A 13,556-nucleotide genomic window follows, 5' to 3' on the forward strand; every position below is an offset into this window, starting at 1 on the left:
ACTGGAGCCACAGTACATGGCAATGTGTGCACAGCCCTTATCTACAAAGCCTCATAATGCCACAACCCCCTCACGTGTTCTTCTAACCTGGAGTCAACTGCACCTCGTGCTAATCAGATTCCTTCATCTCCAGAACTTCAAACCTGGTTTCAAATTTCAGTTACAAGACCATTTCTGGTTAGTGCTAACCATGTTCACCTGTTCTAACCACAGCTGGCAGATTGGGAACAATATATTATTAAATGGACCCTAAAAGGGGGAAAGTTGCAACTTGTTCAGATTCTAAACCCAGACAACAGGTGTTTTTTTCAACTGTCTTAAGAAAAACAAAAACAAAACCTTTTGGTTTTAGCAGTGCACTGCCTAAAGCTGAATCCAAACAGACACTCCCTCTACTTCCAGTTTCATAAGTCTTCAACAGAAATGTCTGAGATGGGGAGGGGGACACACACACCCTGACTGCCTCTTAAATGTATCCAAGATTTGGGTGAAAGGTTGCATAAAGCTAAGAAAATCCCCATTTCCCCCCCCCCATAACACGGTATGTGAGCACAAAAAGTTAAATTCCAAGGGAATGCAATGAAATCAACTAAGTAAGCCCTAAAAAGGGGGGGGGTCCCTTTAATTTTGCAACAGGTGAATCTACATTATTTTATTTATTTGAAACATTTATACACTGCTTCTCAGCTACAACCTGCCAAACTCATCATTTAGCAAGAAGTGCCTGTTTCCAGCTCTGACTAGTTTGCCAGTCACAGCCATTCCCCGAAACCTCATGTCTTGATTCCTGTAATGAGCTCTGTATTGAGGCTTCTGGAAATGGCAGCAGGTGCAGAATGGTGATCCTAGAGTGCTAGCAGGTGCTTATGCCCTAAGTCATGTAACACCCATTCTGCACAACTTGTAAAGGCTGACTTATAGGTTACCTGGCCCAATTCAAGGCCTGAGCTTTTGATGGAGGTGCAGCAGCAGGGATCATTCTGTTTGTAACTTAAATGTTAATTCTGTTAAGATTCGAGTCAACTAGCCAAGAGCAATGGCAGCACCAGAAAAAAATAAACTGGTGGGGACACCATATGCATGAAGTATATTGCTAGGTGGGCAAGCTGTGTCCTACATATTAAGTTCTCTGAAATAATAATAGCATATGTTAATTACTAACCTCCAGCAAGGGGGGGCAAGGGCAGAGCTCCATGTTTGTGGGGGGCTTGCCCACCGTCCCACTTCTGGTGCCACCCATGGTCAAGAGTGAAATGCTGCTTAGCAACCAAGAATGATCCTCACTGAGGCAGCTCATGCTCTGAATGGTTGTGTAGTTCTGAGGGAGTTTTGCCTCTGTGTGTTTGCCTGAATGTTTCTCCTGCTACGTACAAAAATTGAAGTATAAAAGGGCAGGAACCCCTCTGTCCATTTCTCCTCACAGTTTACACAATGTTTTGTTCAGTTTTCTCAATAAAGTGTTATCAGGATTTCTCACTGGACTCAGGTACTTGTCAGAGTGCCTTTGCATATACAGTGGTACCTCAGGTTACAGACGCTTCAGGTTACAAACTCCACTAACCCAGAAATATTACCTCAGGTTAAGAACTTTGCTTCAGGATGAGAACAGAAATCGTGCGGTGGTGGCGCGGTGGCAGCAGGAGGCCCCATTAGCTAAAGTGGTACCTCAGGTTAAGAACCGTTTCAGGTTAAGAACGGACCTCCAGAACGAATTAAGTTCTTAACCCGAGGTACCACTGTACAGACTGGTCCAAGCTCTGAGACTGGCAGCATGAGCCCTGCTTGCAGTTCTGAGGGGCAGCAACAGCATGTTTTGTGCTGATACAGGACAAGACCTTACTTTGGATTATAACTAGTACCTAAGGTCTTAATCTGTCTGATCTGATCCTATCCCTGTAACTGTTTTGTATTCAATTTTAGAATATTAGTATTGTATCAATATGGTATTGTATCAGTATTTGATTTATTTGCATTATATTTTTAGATACTTTTTTGGAAACTGCCCTTTGATTACTATGTTATGAAGAACCATCTATACATTTGATTAATAAATAAAAAGCTGTTAACAGGAACATACGAGTGGTTTTCAACTGAGCTGAACTCAGACCTATTAAAATTGATAGAGATAACTTGGTCATATTCATTAATCTACTCTGGGTAAAACTTAAGTTGAATATCACCACAATAATATATTATATTTTGTTGTATGAAATGAAGTCACATAAATGCGTACATGCCTGTATTAGTGCAGAGAACTTCGGGAGGGGGAGCTGACTGTTAAACCTTTCTGAGAACTGTAGTTTTGTGAGGAGAACAGGGATTTTCTAACCTGTCAATCATGCTTAAGAAACTACATTTCCCAGGGTTCTTTGGGGAAACTGTTTAAAGTGGAAGAATACTGCTTTAAATGTATAGTGAAGATCGGGCCCTGGACAAGCTCAAGAATGTAGCGTCTTCTTTATTCCCAAGTCCTGGGCACTTCCATGAGTTTCCTGGGCTAACTCATGGAGTGCACATTTCCCATCCAGCCTTAGAAGCCACCCCTTGGAGCTTGCAGACATTCTTGCAAATGTAGAGGACTCTGATGAAAAAAGGACATTTAAAAGCAACAGTTTAAAGCACACACACACACAAACTCTGATACTTCTCAATAATAACAAAAGCAGAAGCTCAACTTGACAGGCTGTTCCAATCAAATGGTTGTTTCAAATCAGTTGTTTCTGACACTGATGCTATGGCTTCATTGTGGATACCCCTGTATCACCATCCTTAATGCAATACCCCCCTCAAAAAAGGTAGAAGAAGCAAATTCCTGAGTGGCACTCAGCCTTTTCCACTGAGTTCCATCACACAGCTCCGAAGGAAATGTCAATGCAAGCCTATGGAGACCATAATACTGCTGTATATCAAAATGAAACCTAATCATTGCACATCCTTGCAGATTCATCAATATAAGAACTTTTAAAGAACAGGAAAAAGGCCAACCAGTCTCATATATCAGCCACGTTTAGCATAAAGTTGCCCACAGTTTTCATCATTTTCACTGATAAAATATTCACCAATTTGAGTTTCACCAATGCTGCCAGAGCTTTTATTCTGAGGCTTGCACAGACATCACCTTCCTGCGCTCCAGTTGTCCATCTTTGTACATCTGCACAGCTCTGAAGTCACAGAACAGCACCCATGCAGATGTTAAGCATTATTGGTGTTTGCCAATGAAGCCTTGATAGCCTTTTCTGCCACGAAGTCCTACCGCAATGGGTGACGATGTTAATTTTACAATGTTAGCCCTTTTTATGGAAGAGAGAGAGAATCCCATGTTATTCTTCCCTTGGTTGCAAGGCTCTGACAAATGATCACGAATGCAACTTTGCACAGTGAAATACAAGGGGTCAGATTCTGAAACTGCTGGTGCTGCTTTTGCGTCATTTCCTTGATTTGTGTTTAAATCATAACAATATTGCAACAAAACTTTTTGTCTTTTATATGTTATAGTCTAACTTAACAAACCTGAAGCCTTCAAACACCAGTTTGGTCCGGTATACTTTTAAAGATATAAATTGCAGCAAACATTAACACATCTAGGCTACAATCCTATGAACACTTAACTGGAAGTAATGCACCACTGAGCACAGTGGAATTTACTTCTGAGTAAACATGCAGAGGACTGCACTTCACAAGCTCTATCCGATGGGATAGGGAGAGATAAGCACAGCTCACTAAAAGAACTGCAGTTATACTTCCAAGAATATTCATTGTGGTCCATCTGTTTAATTCTACATACTTTTAGATATTAGAATCACAAGATTGCAACTCAATTAGAAGTTTTCAGTTTTGTCACTCCCCTAGTGTAGAAAGGAAATGATGATAAAGTATTTCCTCACCTGAACCAAAAGACGTATTATCAAATTTCCCGTTGATCACTGGGAGAAACGAAAAAGATCATTCATATCCTGCGGTTAACTCTACCCATTCTTATCATTCTAGCAATGTTCTGCTGGGTTATTTTTCCCACGGAGACATGAGGAAATAGACAGATGACATCAATCCATTCCAAGATGACCATCAAACACCCGTCAGATCATAAATAGTCTCAAGCTCAAGGTCTGATTCTCAGTACTGCATTTTATTTTTTAGTAGTTCAATTTTTCATCCCCCTGACCAAAATCACTCAGTTCTGATATTGCAACTAGAGAAGTGGAGCAACTCACAAGTTTAACTGACCCCCACTTTCTCCTCCAAAGTTATGCACTTTTACATAAATGTCTTCCTTCAGCATATACCAGCCTTTCTTCTCCTTCTGCAAGTGTGTGTGTGTGTGTGTGTGTGTGTGTGTGTACATAAACACACACATATAAAGGGAATATTCTGGAAGAACGAACTCAGTATTTCAGATTTTTTTAAAAAAATTTTTTTACAAAAAAGGTATTGCAATCTTTCTCCTGCCCGCGCACCCACCTGTTTTTCTTTTCTTTTCCTTAATACCAAACATCATACAGAGGATCAAAAGTATGGCTTGAAGCAAAAACTGGACGATGTGAATTGAGTTTTTTTTAAAACAAAATGTTCATAAGATACCCTGCTTTTAGTCTCATATTAATCCTAAGTATATTTATTCAGAAACCAGAAAGAATTTATGTAACAGGTATTTCTTAGGTTTAGCAGGTAATGTGAAATCAGAGGTGCTTTTTTTTAAAAAAATGGAAAGCTCCTCATTCAACCTGGAAAAATTAATTTGCGCTTCCTTCTGGCTTTTTTTTTTTTTCCTTTTTAGAAAGTTCATATAAATTCAACTCAATGCTTTTCTATTAGAAGCACTCCAAAGACACCTGTGTGCAATCCACAGTGCACATTTTAAATGAAAGAACATTCTGAGAAGGGTGATGGGGAGTTGGGAAGAGGGCGGGGGAATGAGCTTCACTTGAGAAAAACTTGTGCTTGTTTAAGGAAAACTACAGCTCATATTAATGCACTGGTGGGTTTTTTAGGTCTGTTATAATGCAAATGCCCATGGTCACCTTAGGCTTCCATGGTATATAAAGAAACAAATGTGTCAGCTTTCTTTCCTGAAGATCTGGCAATTTCTGATCCCAGAATTGCTACAAACTAAAGCAGTGAAACTGATGCTGCAACTTGTACATTTCTCACTATCCGCTGTTTTGAAGGAACAGGTTATGTTATGGCATCTAGCATGGATACAAATTCAGGAGCGTTTCATTAAATCTCTGGTGAACTCTAAACAAGTTGCTGCTTACTGAAGATCTGAAGTGTGGCTAAGAAGTTAAGCATCCTGAAAAACAATAACTTTTCCATCGTGATAATGGAAGTGCCTTTACAAATTTATTTAAAGTATTCTCTACAGACTTACTTATCTTTTTGCTAACTCTTTGGCAAAATGTTGCCTTTGAGTGGAAATAATTTGGGGGACACTAACGCAATTTTGGTTAAGTCCAGCGCAAGTGAGCATAATATGGACTGTTTCACATGCAAATCTGTTTAGTACGGCGTAACACCAGCATCTAAATAGTAAATAAATAGCCTACTTAAATGATTGAACATAGCTGAAAACAATGAGGGTTTTATTGTTATATACTTTCTGTTCTGATGAACCCAAAGTAACACCTGAAAAAAGAGCATGTATTCATAAATATTCCATGTTGCCGGGGAAATGCCAACAGAAACTGGATTATAAATTGCAACTGATTTTCTTTGAAACATTAAGGTATTACGGACAAACCAACTTTAAAGGGATGTGTCAAATTAAAATAGATATGCATTTCCAATTAAGCTGAGGCATTTCACTTATGAATGCTGCATTTAAGGGGGCAAAATATTACAGAGGATGCATTGTAAAGTGATTAAAGAAAGCACAAAAAAGAGCATAAAGAGAAAACAAACACTTGGGATGTATGTTTCTCTGAAGCTGTTCGTCTTGTAATAAATCAAACCCCATATTAATCTAGCCATGCTGAAAATAGAGATTATGCAGCTAATGATATTAGGGCCCAAACTGGCTGCTACACTTGACGCTAACATGAACTTGGGATGCTGAAAGGACCTACAAGTCCTCCTCCTGTTTGTTTAATTTAGGGAGAGATATTTTGTTAAAAGCAATGAGAAGGCTCAGCCCAGCCAATAAAAGTGCTGTTGCATTTGCAAGTCTTAAAGCTGGAGAGCTCTCGCTTCATAGGGGAAAGAAGAAGTTAATTCATAGGGCACATAAGGCTTGCAATTGTCAAAGTGCAGACATGTCAATGCTATCATTATCAGGCAGATCGGCCAAGCGTTTAATGGTAGAATCTGGAGACATTCACTCTCCACTATCAGAATGACATCATAACTAAAACAGCCTTCAGCATGGAGGGGCACACACCACACCACAGCACTTGCCCACTTTTACACTTTTGATCCTCTGGTTCAATTTTGCCACATCCCTCCTTTCCTTTTGAGAGGCATTTGAAGGCTCTTAAAAATCCTGGTTAAAAACCCTCTTGAAAACCCTGGTGAGTCTTTTTTAAAAAAAGAAACTCATACAAATAAATAACGTTTTAAAAACAATACTTAAAAAACAGCCCCATTTGGAGAAATGGACCAGATTTAATATCAGCCACTTTGTTAGGAATAGCTGTCAGCTATCCTCAAATGTACATCAAGATTTCAGACATTTCTCATTACTCCAGTGATCTTTACTACTGTAAGAGGATGAGGTGAAAGGCATACAATTAGAAATCAGCCTTCTACATTTTTTATTACGTGCTATATAGCTCAGTTTCTCCTCTGGTTTTACACAGGTAGATATAAAATAATACAGATGACCACATAACTTTACAGACATGTAAACACACAGACCTTTGAGTAACTGAGCTCTTTATGAACTATTCAATGACAAGGACTCAAAGCAACACGCTTCAGCCTCTGACAACAGCAGCAAGTATACGGAGCACCAATTCCCCCAAAATTACAAACGTTTTAAGCATTTTATTCCCTACACATGCAAATACACAAACACCCCAAGAGCATCACAGCAGGTATTCATAGGCATTGTAAGGAAAACCTTACCTTGTATAATAAGCGATAGGAAGTGGGAAAGTTAGGAAGGCAAAATAAATCATAATCATAGTCATAATAAATTTAAACTCCCAAGGCTACATGGAAAAAAAAAACTGCTATTGAGAAGCACCCAAAGAGACCACATAGTGAATTGCAGACCCATCCCAAAGCCCTTTGGCTTTTATTTACACAACCTATTGATGCACTTTCGCAGGTCACTTACTTTTCAGTTATGTTTGAACCCTGAATAATCATGAAGATCGAAGCAGCTGGGTTTGGGGGACTTCTAGAGGTTTTGGTTTGGTTTGCAAATAAGTTTCTTTCAATGGAAAAAAAAATCCAAATTATGCAAATCTGCTCCCCCGATAGGTAGTGAATATTCAATCAGATGGTGATATTGTAAATACTTCTATCCAACACACCCTTCACAGGGCAGATTTATGAAGCAACGTCACCAGCAACGCTCTGGTCCTTGTTGAAGCATCTCGAAGTTAATTAAAGCTGCAAATGTCCACCACCATCACCACCCCCCTCTCATTCAGGTTTACTATTTCAACATCAAACCAGCCAGGAGATGGTGGGGAGGGCTCCCCCTTCTTTTTATACACTTAAAGCGCCTTCTTCCAAAGTCAGTGAACAATGAACAAAGATTTGAGTGATCGAACGGCACAGAGGGTAAAGGTGGGGGGGAATATTTTCCACACAAATAATCAAATCCAGTGGAAACGGTTAAAAATATAGTTGCTAATATTAAACTATGAAAGAAAACATCATTCTCCAAGCCTCGATGTGCAAAGGCGTTCGGCCAACCCCTTACAGAAGAATTTCTTAAAAGAAAAGGGAAAAAGAAAGAGCTAAATGCAGCCAGCCTTCCTTATTCTCAGTCCTGAATGAGCCCAAACAAGGCTCCTAAACTTAATTATGACACTTAAAATAAGCTCCCCCCATCACACACACACACAAGCAAGGAAGGCACCACCAGTGCTATCTGTGGCAAGCAAAGCAGATCAGCTCAGCAAAGACGGCCCCTGTTGGAATTATTTTAAACTGCACAGAGAGGAGAGAGAGGAGGGAAAACAGAGAGAGAGAGAGAGAGAGAGAGAGAGAGAGAGAGAGAGAGAGAGAGAGAGAGAAATCTTTAAAAGTAGATCCCATGTCCGCCTGTTTCGAGCAGTGGGAGAAAGACACATGCCTGTTTCTCCAGCGGTCCTTTTTCGCTCCCACTTCCCAGGACCGACTCCTTCCTCCGGCAGCCTCTTATCTCCTTCCCCGTTTCCTCATTGTTTGCATTTTGACGAGCAAAAGCAGAGGCAGGCAAACTTAGCGTTGCAAGGGCTCCTCTCCCCCCCCCCCCCCAGCTCTCATGTTCTGCTAAAGTGAAAATGAAGGGCTCTGACAACTCACGTCTCCGCCTAGACACTATTATAGACATAACAATATCCGCTCAACAAAAAACCCTCCGACAATAGCACCCATTGCACCTCCAGAGAGCCTCCAGTCCGACCATTCGCTCTCTCTCTCTCTCTTCCCCCTGTTTTGTTGTTGTTTTGCATTTGTTTCTATTCTCTCCTCCCCAGACACTTGGAATTTCGAGTTACCTACCAAATGATTACGCATAAAATACCAGCATGGTGGTGACAATAGCCAGGCCCCAACCAAACAACACCCCCCCAAAAAAAAATTATATATATGCATATTTAACTCGTTGATTTAGAGCCTTTGGTAAACTGCGAGGTGTTTGTTTTAAAAACAAAACTTTAAAAAAAATCTAATTAAATGCCCATTGTTTTACACAGAGAGAAACAGAGAGTATTGGTTTGCTTTTTAAAGTTTCCCAATTCTAGGTTTCTTTCCTTTTCCCCCTCCACTTGCTCCTTATCTCTCTATTATTAAATAATGGCCCCATTGCAACAGATGAGCACCTCAAGAGCTGGGATTTTTTCCCTACTGTGGCATCAAAGCCTTCTCTTTATTTACATATTTTCTTAAACAACTTTTTAGTGCTGAAAAACATAAGTTGCTTTTTTAAAAAAGAAGAAGTCTATGGCTGTATTTCCCTCCACAAAATAAAATTGATGCAGAGACGAGGAGAAGGCAGCCAACCCCCCCACCCCACCCCGGAAAGAAGACCAGGGGCAGCCACTTCAACAACCTCGCTCCCAAGTCTTCCACCCTCTTCCACCCACCCTGTAAAGAAGGCAAGTCCGAGGTGCTGCTTTTCGTACCACCCGCTTGCAGGAATCGCCCCCACCTCTCCCTCTCTCCACGTTAAGTTTCCCTTTTAACCTGTTACTTGAGGTCGTGTCTCCCAAATGCCCTGGATTCCTGTCTGGCAGGTGCTTGCTGCCTGCTTCCGGTGGGAAGAGGGTGGAGGGGCAGATCTCATGCCTGCTCCTTCTTCCAATTCTCTACTGCCCACCACCCCACCCGCAAAGCAATCCCTTGCCTACTCCCCAGCCCCCCCCCAAAAGAAGCATTTTGAACTGCTCCGAAAGACAAGTGCAAAGCCCACCCCCCACCGCAACCTCAAGCCCAGGCGCGCTTCTCGCTAAGCAGAGGTCGAGCAGACCCGGGCACAAAATGGCAGGGCTCGCTGCGAAGGCAGCAGCGCGGCAGAAGTTTTGGCACGCGCGGGGCACGGCGAAGAAGCGAAACTTTTGGTCGCCATTGATTCCGGGGCTGGGGAAAGAGGTGTTAAAAGGTTTGGAGGGGTGGTTTGTTGTTGTTGTTGGGGTTTTTTGCGCGGGGGAGGGGGGTCGCCTTGTTCTTTTTTACATCTCTCGGTTTGCCCCTGAAGAAGCCCAAAGAAAGGGGAGAATGCAACCCGCGCACGTGGGAAAGGAGGCACTTTTGCAGAAGTTTGCATTGCACCAATTCCTTTTTTTAAGAAAGAAAGAAAAAAAAAACCTAATGAAAAGTTTCTGGGCAACTTGAGAGGGAGGGGGGGTCTTAAATCCTCCAACTATGTTTATTTTTTAAAAAATCCGGGGGAAGTTTTTGCCTTTCTCCATGTCCCCGGCACATAAAACACACACGCGCACACCCCGCGAAAGTAACGGATTTAAAGAGAGACCCAGCCAGAGCCGCGCCGGCTCTCCAGCCTCGCTCGCTCGCTCGATCTCTCCTCCAGGCTAAGTTCTACAGCGCCATGCAATGGCTCCTTTGCTCCTTTCATTCTTCTCTCCCCTGACAGCCTTTGCTCGCAAACGTCACTGCTATGGATATTTAATTATACTGTATTTTTTAATCACGCAGGCCCTGTTGCGATGATGCAAAGGGGGGGGGGTGGAGAGAGAGAGGGAGAGAAAGGACTCCAAACTGACTTTGGCAACGTCTGGGGGGCACCCTGCTTTTTAGAAAGATAGATATTTTTAAAACTCCGGTCCTCCCCCCCACCCAAATTCTCTTATCTCTTTATCTTTTTTCCCCCTCTTCCAAAAAAATAAAAAGAGGAGCAAATAAACAACCCAGCAGGGGCGTCCCTTTTGTCTCTCCTTACCTTCCCAATATTTTTTTTGTTTTGTTTTGTTTTACGGTACGAGAAACTCCCCTGCAGGTAAGCGGAGCGTTGCAAAAAGATTGTGTTCAATGAATAATGAAGCATATCCCCCACATGATTGACTTGATCATTTGCTCGGGCTGAGAAACGCGGGGTGGGTGGCGGGGGGGGGGCGTGTGGAGAGAGAGAGAGAAAGTGACCAAGGAGAGGAACTCCGATCGGCCAGGCTGACTCCCCCGAAATCTTGGCCAGCCATCCCAAGGACGGGGAGGTGGGGGCGGGAAGGAGGTGTTATTTTCATCTGTCGCTTTTTTGGGGGGTTGCAAGAGGACCCCCCTTTTCTCTTCTTCCTTGATAGCGATCAGGCAACATCGCAAGACATCCCCGGCTCTCTCTCTCTCTCGCTCTCCTCTGCTTTGGATTCCCCCTCCCCGATCTGGTAGGTGAAAAGCATTGTAGCATTCAAAAGGCACCACTCCATTGTCGCCTTGGCATAATTCACAGCAACTAGATAGGTCTTGCGGCATTTAGCTTTGATGAGCCAAATGCTCAACCCCTTGATATAATAATCTACAAAAGAATGGGGGCTGGGATCGTCCATTTTCCTCCCCCCTCGCTCGTTCGCTCGCTCCTTTTTCTGCCTAAGCAACTAAAAAAAAGGGGGGGAGCATTTAACACCGAGCAGTTTGGGGCATGACCTTGAGCCCGTGTAAACACACTTATTAAAAAACCGAGCCGTTTCTCTAAGATTCCCCCCCCCCCCGCATCGCCGCCACTCCAGCCTCCCACCCACCCGTCGCCGCTGCTGCTGCTGTTAAGGATCCAGCCTCGATCAACCCTCTCCCCTCCCTCGCCTGTCATTTTCCCTAAACAAATCCGAAGATCTTTCCCCATTTAGGGGAGGAAAGGGAAAAAAAAAAAAGGCAGAGCGAAGAGGGGGGGCTCGAGCAAGCGAGGAGGTGGAGAGGGGGGGTTGAGTATTTAAGCATCGCTTCTTACCTGCTCTGGAAACTATTTCAAGTCTGCTTCTTTGGAAAACTCCAGGGGGAAGCTCAGCGGCCGGCTGGATCGCGCAGCATCCGTCCAAGACGCTCCGGCGCTTAAGAGAAGTAATCAACGATAAAGTGACGTTGATCTGCACTGTAACCTTGTGGCGTATTTAATGTAAATAAGCAGTTATGTTGCCAATCGCACGCATGCAAACAGAGAAAGGTCCTCAGCGTTGCATTTTGATGCTTTCCATTAAGGCTGACTTTATTTACATACACTATTTAGGGGAAAGAGAGGGGGGAGAAGAGGAGAGAGGGAGAGGGAGAGGAGATCATGATGGTACGAAGACAATACTAGTGCCAAATGATTATGAAAATATGATTTTAATTAATCACGTAGTAGGCAAGGAAATTAGCATACGGTAATTAAACTTCCAGGGGAAAAAAAGGGAACGAAAGAAAGAAAGAGGGAGGGGGGGAAAACACGCCATGAAGGTTCTTTTTGCCTTATGGGTCTGGAATAATCGGGGGGGGGGGATATATATAGATATAGATTTAAAATATGAGATTCCCACTCCCCCCCCTCCTCCTCCTGCGCTCCAATGCTTATATTATAAAGCAGATAACTTTAAAGGAAAAGAAAAGCCAGCAACTTTAGCAAGGTTGATCTGCTGAGGAAGGTCTAGGAAATAGCCCAGCAGAAGGTGAGAAACGCGGAGTAGGGGGTATGTGTGGCTACTGAAGTAAAAGAAGAGAGGGAAGCGGGGCAGAAGGGGGGTCAAAATGGAGTGGGGGGGAGAGAAAGCTGAATAATGCAATTATGGATTCTGTGTCCCATAGTTGACAAAAGCATGGTGCCTCAATAGACTCTTTGTGATGGGATTATATAATGATTGTGGGGTAATTATGGGAAAAAAAGAGATTTAGTCATAATAAAAAAAGTATCAAAATACATCAGCTTCTTTTAAAAGGAAAAAGCTAGCTCACGACATTAGGGGCATGTTAATAGGAAGGGGGGCGGTGGGAGAGAGAGGGAGAGAGAGAAAGGCAAGATCCGAACGAGCTGACAAATAAAGAGAAGACTGTGATGCGCATGATTAAGAAGAGATGGAGACAGATTGATTATTCAAAATGCCGAGCCACAGGGACACTTAAAACATTGATTCAGGTAACACTAGTTTCATCTCAACTGAAATGAGTTCCCTGAAGATGACTGGCATACATTTTAAATCAGTTTATGCCGTTAAAAAAAAGAGAGAAAGAGAGAAAGAAAGAAAGCAGAAACAACATCACAAGCAGAAATCTTCTAACATAAACGCAGAAGTCCATGCAAGTGGAGGTGGGGTTAGATTTTTGGCAATTCCCCGAAAGAATAATAAAAGTATGTGAGTGTGTGTTTAATTACTCTCTTCCTTAAATGTTCCCATTATTCCTTTCCATCCGATTTGAGAGGGATGCTTACTCGTTTTTCACATTATATGAGGTTTCACCCCCCCATCCCTCATACAAATGGGATGACTTTTTAATCAGCTGCCCCCCAAAAAGAGATTTCCAAAAGGATTTTTTTTTTTAAGGAAGTTTCTCTTTCCCCACCCCTCCTGACTTTTTTGCTTTTTGCTTTTGTTTTGAAGAAGTTTAAGAGCAGTTCTTTAAGACTGGTCCTAGAAAAGTGGGGAAGAAGAGACCAGTTTTCATGTCCCGTCTTCCAAAGTTTTGAAATTCACTCCGCACTTCACCATTTAACGTGTCTGGAAATTCTCTTTGAACAAATTCCAAAATACACTTCCCCAGCCCCCCACCCCCGCAATAGAAATTAGCATAGCAATCACATCAATAATATCACTACCGCTATGGGAATGATAACTGGAGCAGTGGGGGTGTTCTTTATTCCAATTCTTTGTGGATCAACAGATTATATTCTCTCGCCTTTTGAATTTGTTATTGTAAAGTCAAGTGATTCTTTATAAGTGACAGCCATGGCAAAGAGATGAGGATGGGAAAGCAGGTCGAGAGGAAGT

At 42.5% G+C, this 13,556-nt stretch overlaps 1 protein-coding gene across 5 annotated transcripts in view; it reads right to left on the minus strand.

Annotated features, from left to right (window-relative positions):
• ZNF536 (zinc finger protein 536) overlaps positions 1-12,208 on the minus strand; it is a 450,559-nt gene extending 438,351 nt beyond the window's left edge. For 2 of the 5 annotated variants that reach the window (XM_028740295.2, XM_028740289.2), the window contains exon 1: positions 11,549-12,208. The gene's annotated coding sequence lies outside the window, so the exon portion shown is untranslated. Of the gene's footprint in view, positions 1-7,273; positions 9,090-9,336; positions 9,468-11,548 lie in introns of those variants that run through there. The other 3 variants (XM_028740291.2, XM_028740290.2, XM_028740296.2) reach the window with 3 other exon arrangements.
• Between the last annotated feature and the right edge of the window lie 1,348 nt (positions 12,209-13,556).

The sequence above is a fragment of the Podarcis muralis genome, chromosome 7, assembly GCF_964188315.1.
Source record: "Podarcis muralis chromosome 7, rPodMur119.hap1.1, whole genome shotgun sequence".
Lineage (NCBI taxonomy): Eukaryota > Metazoa > Chordata > Lepidosauria > Squamata > Lacertidae > Podarcis > Podarcis muralis.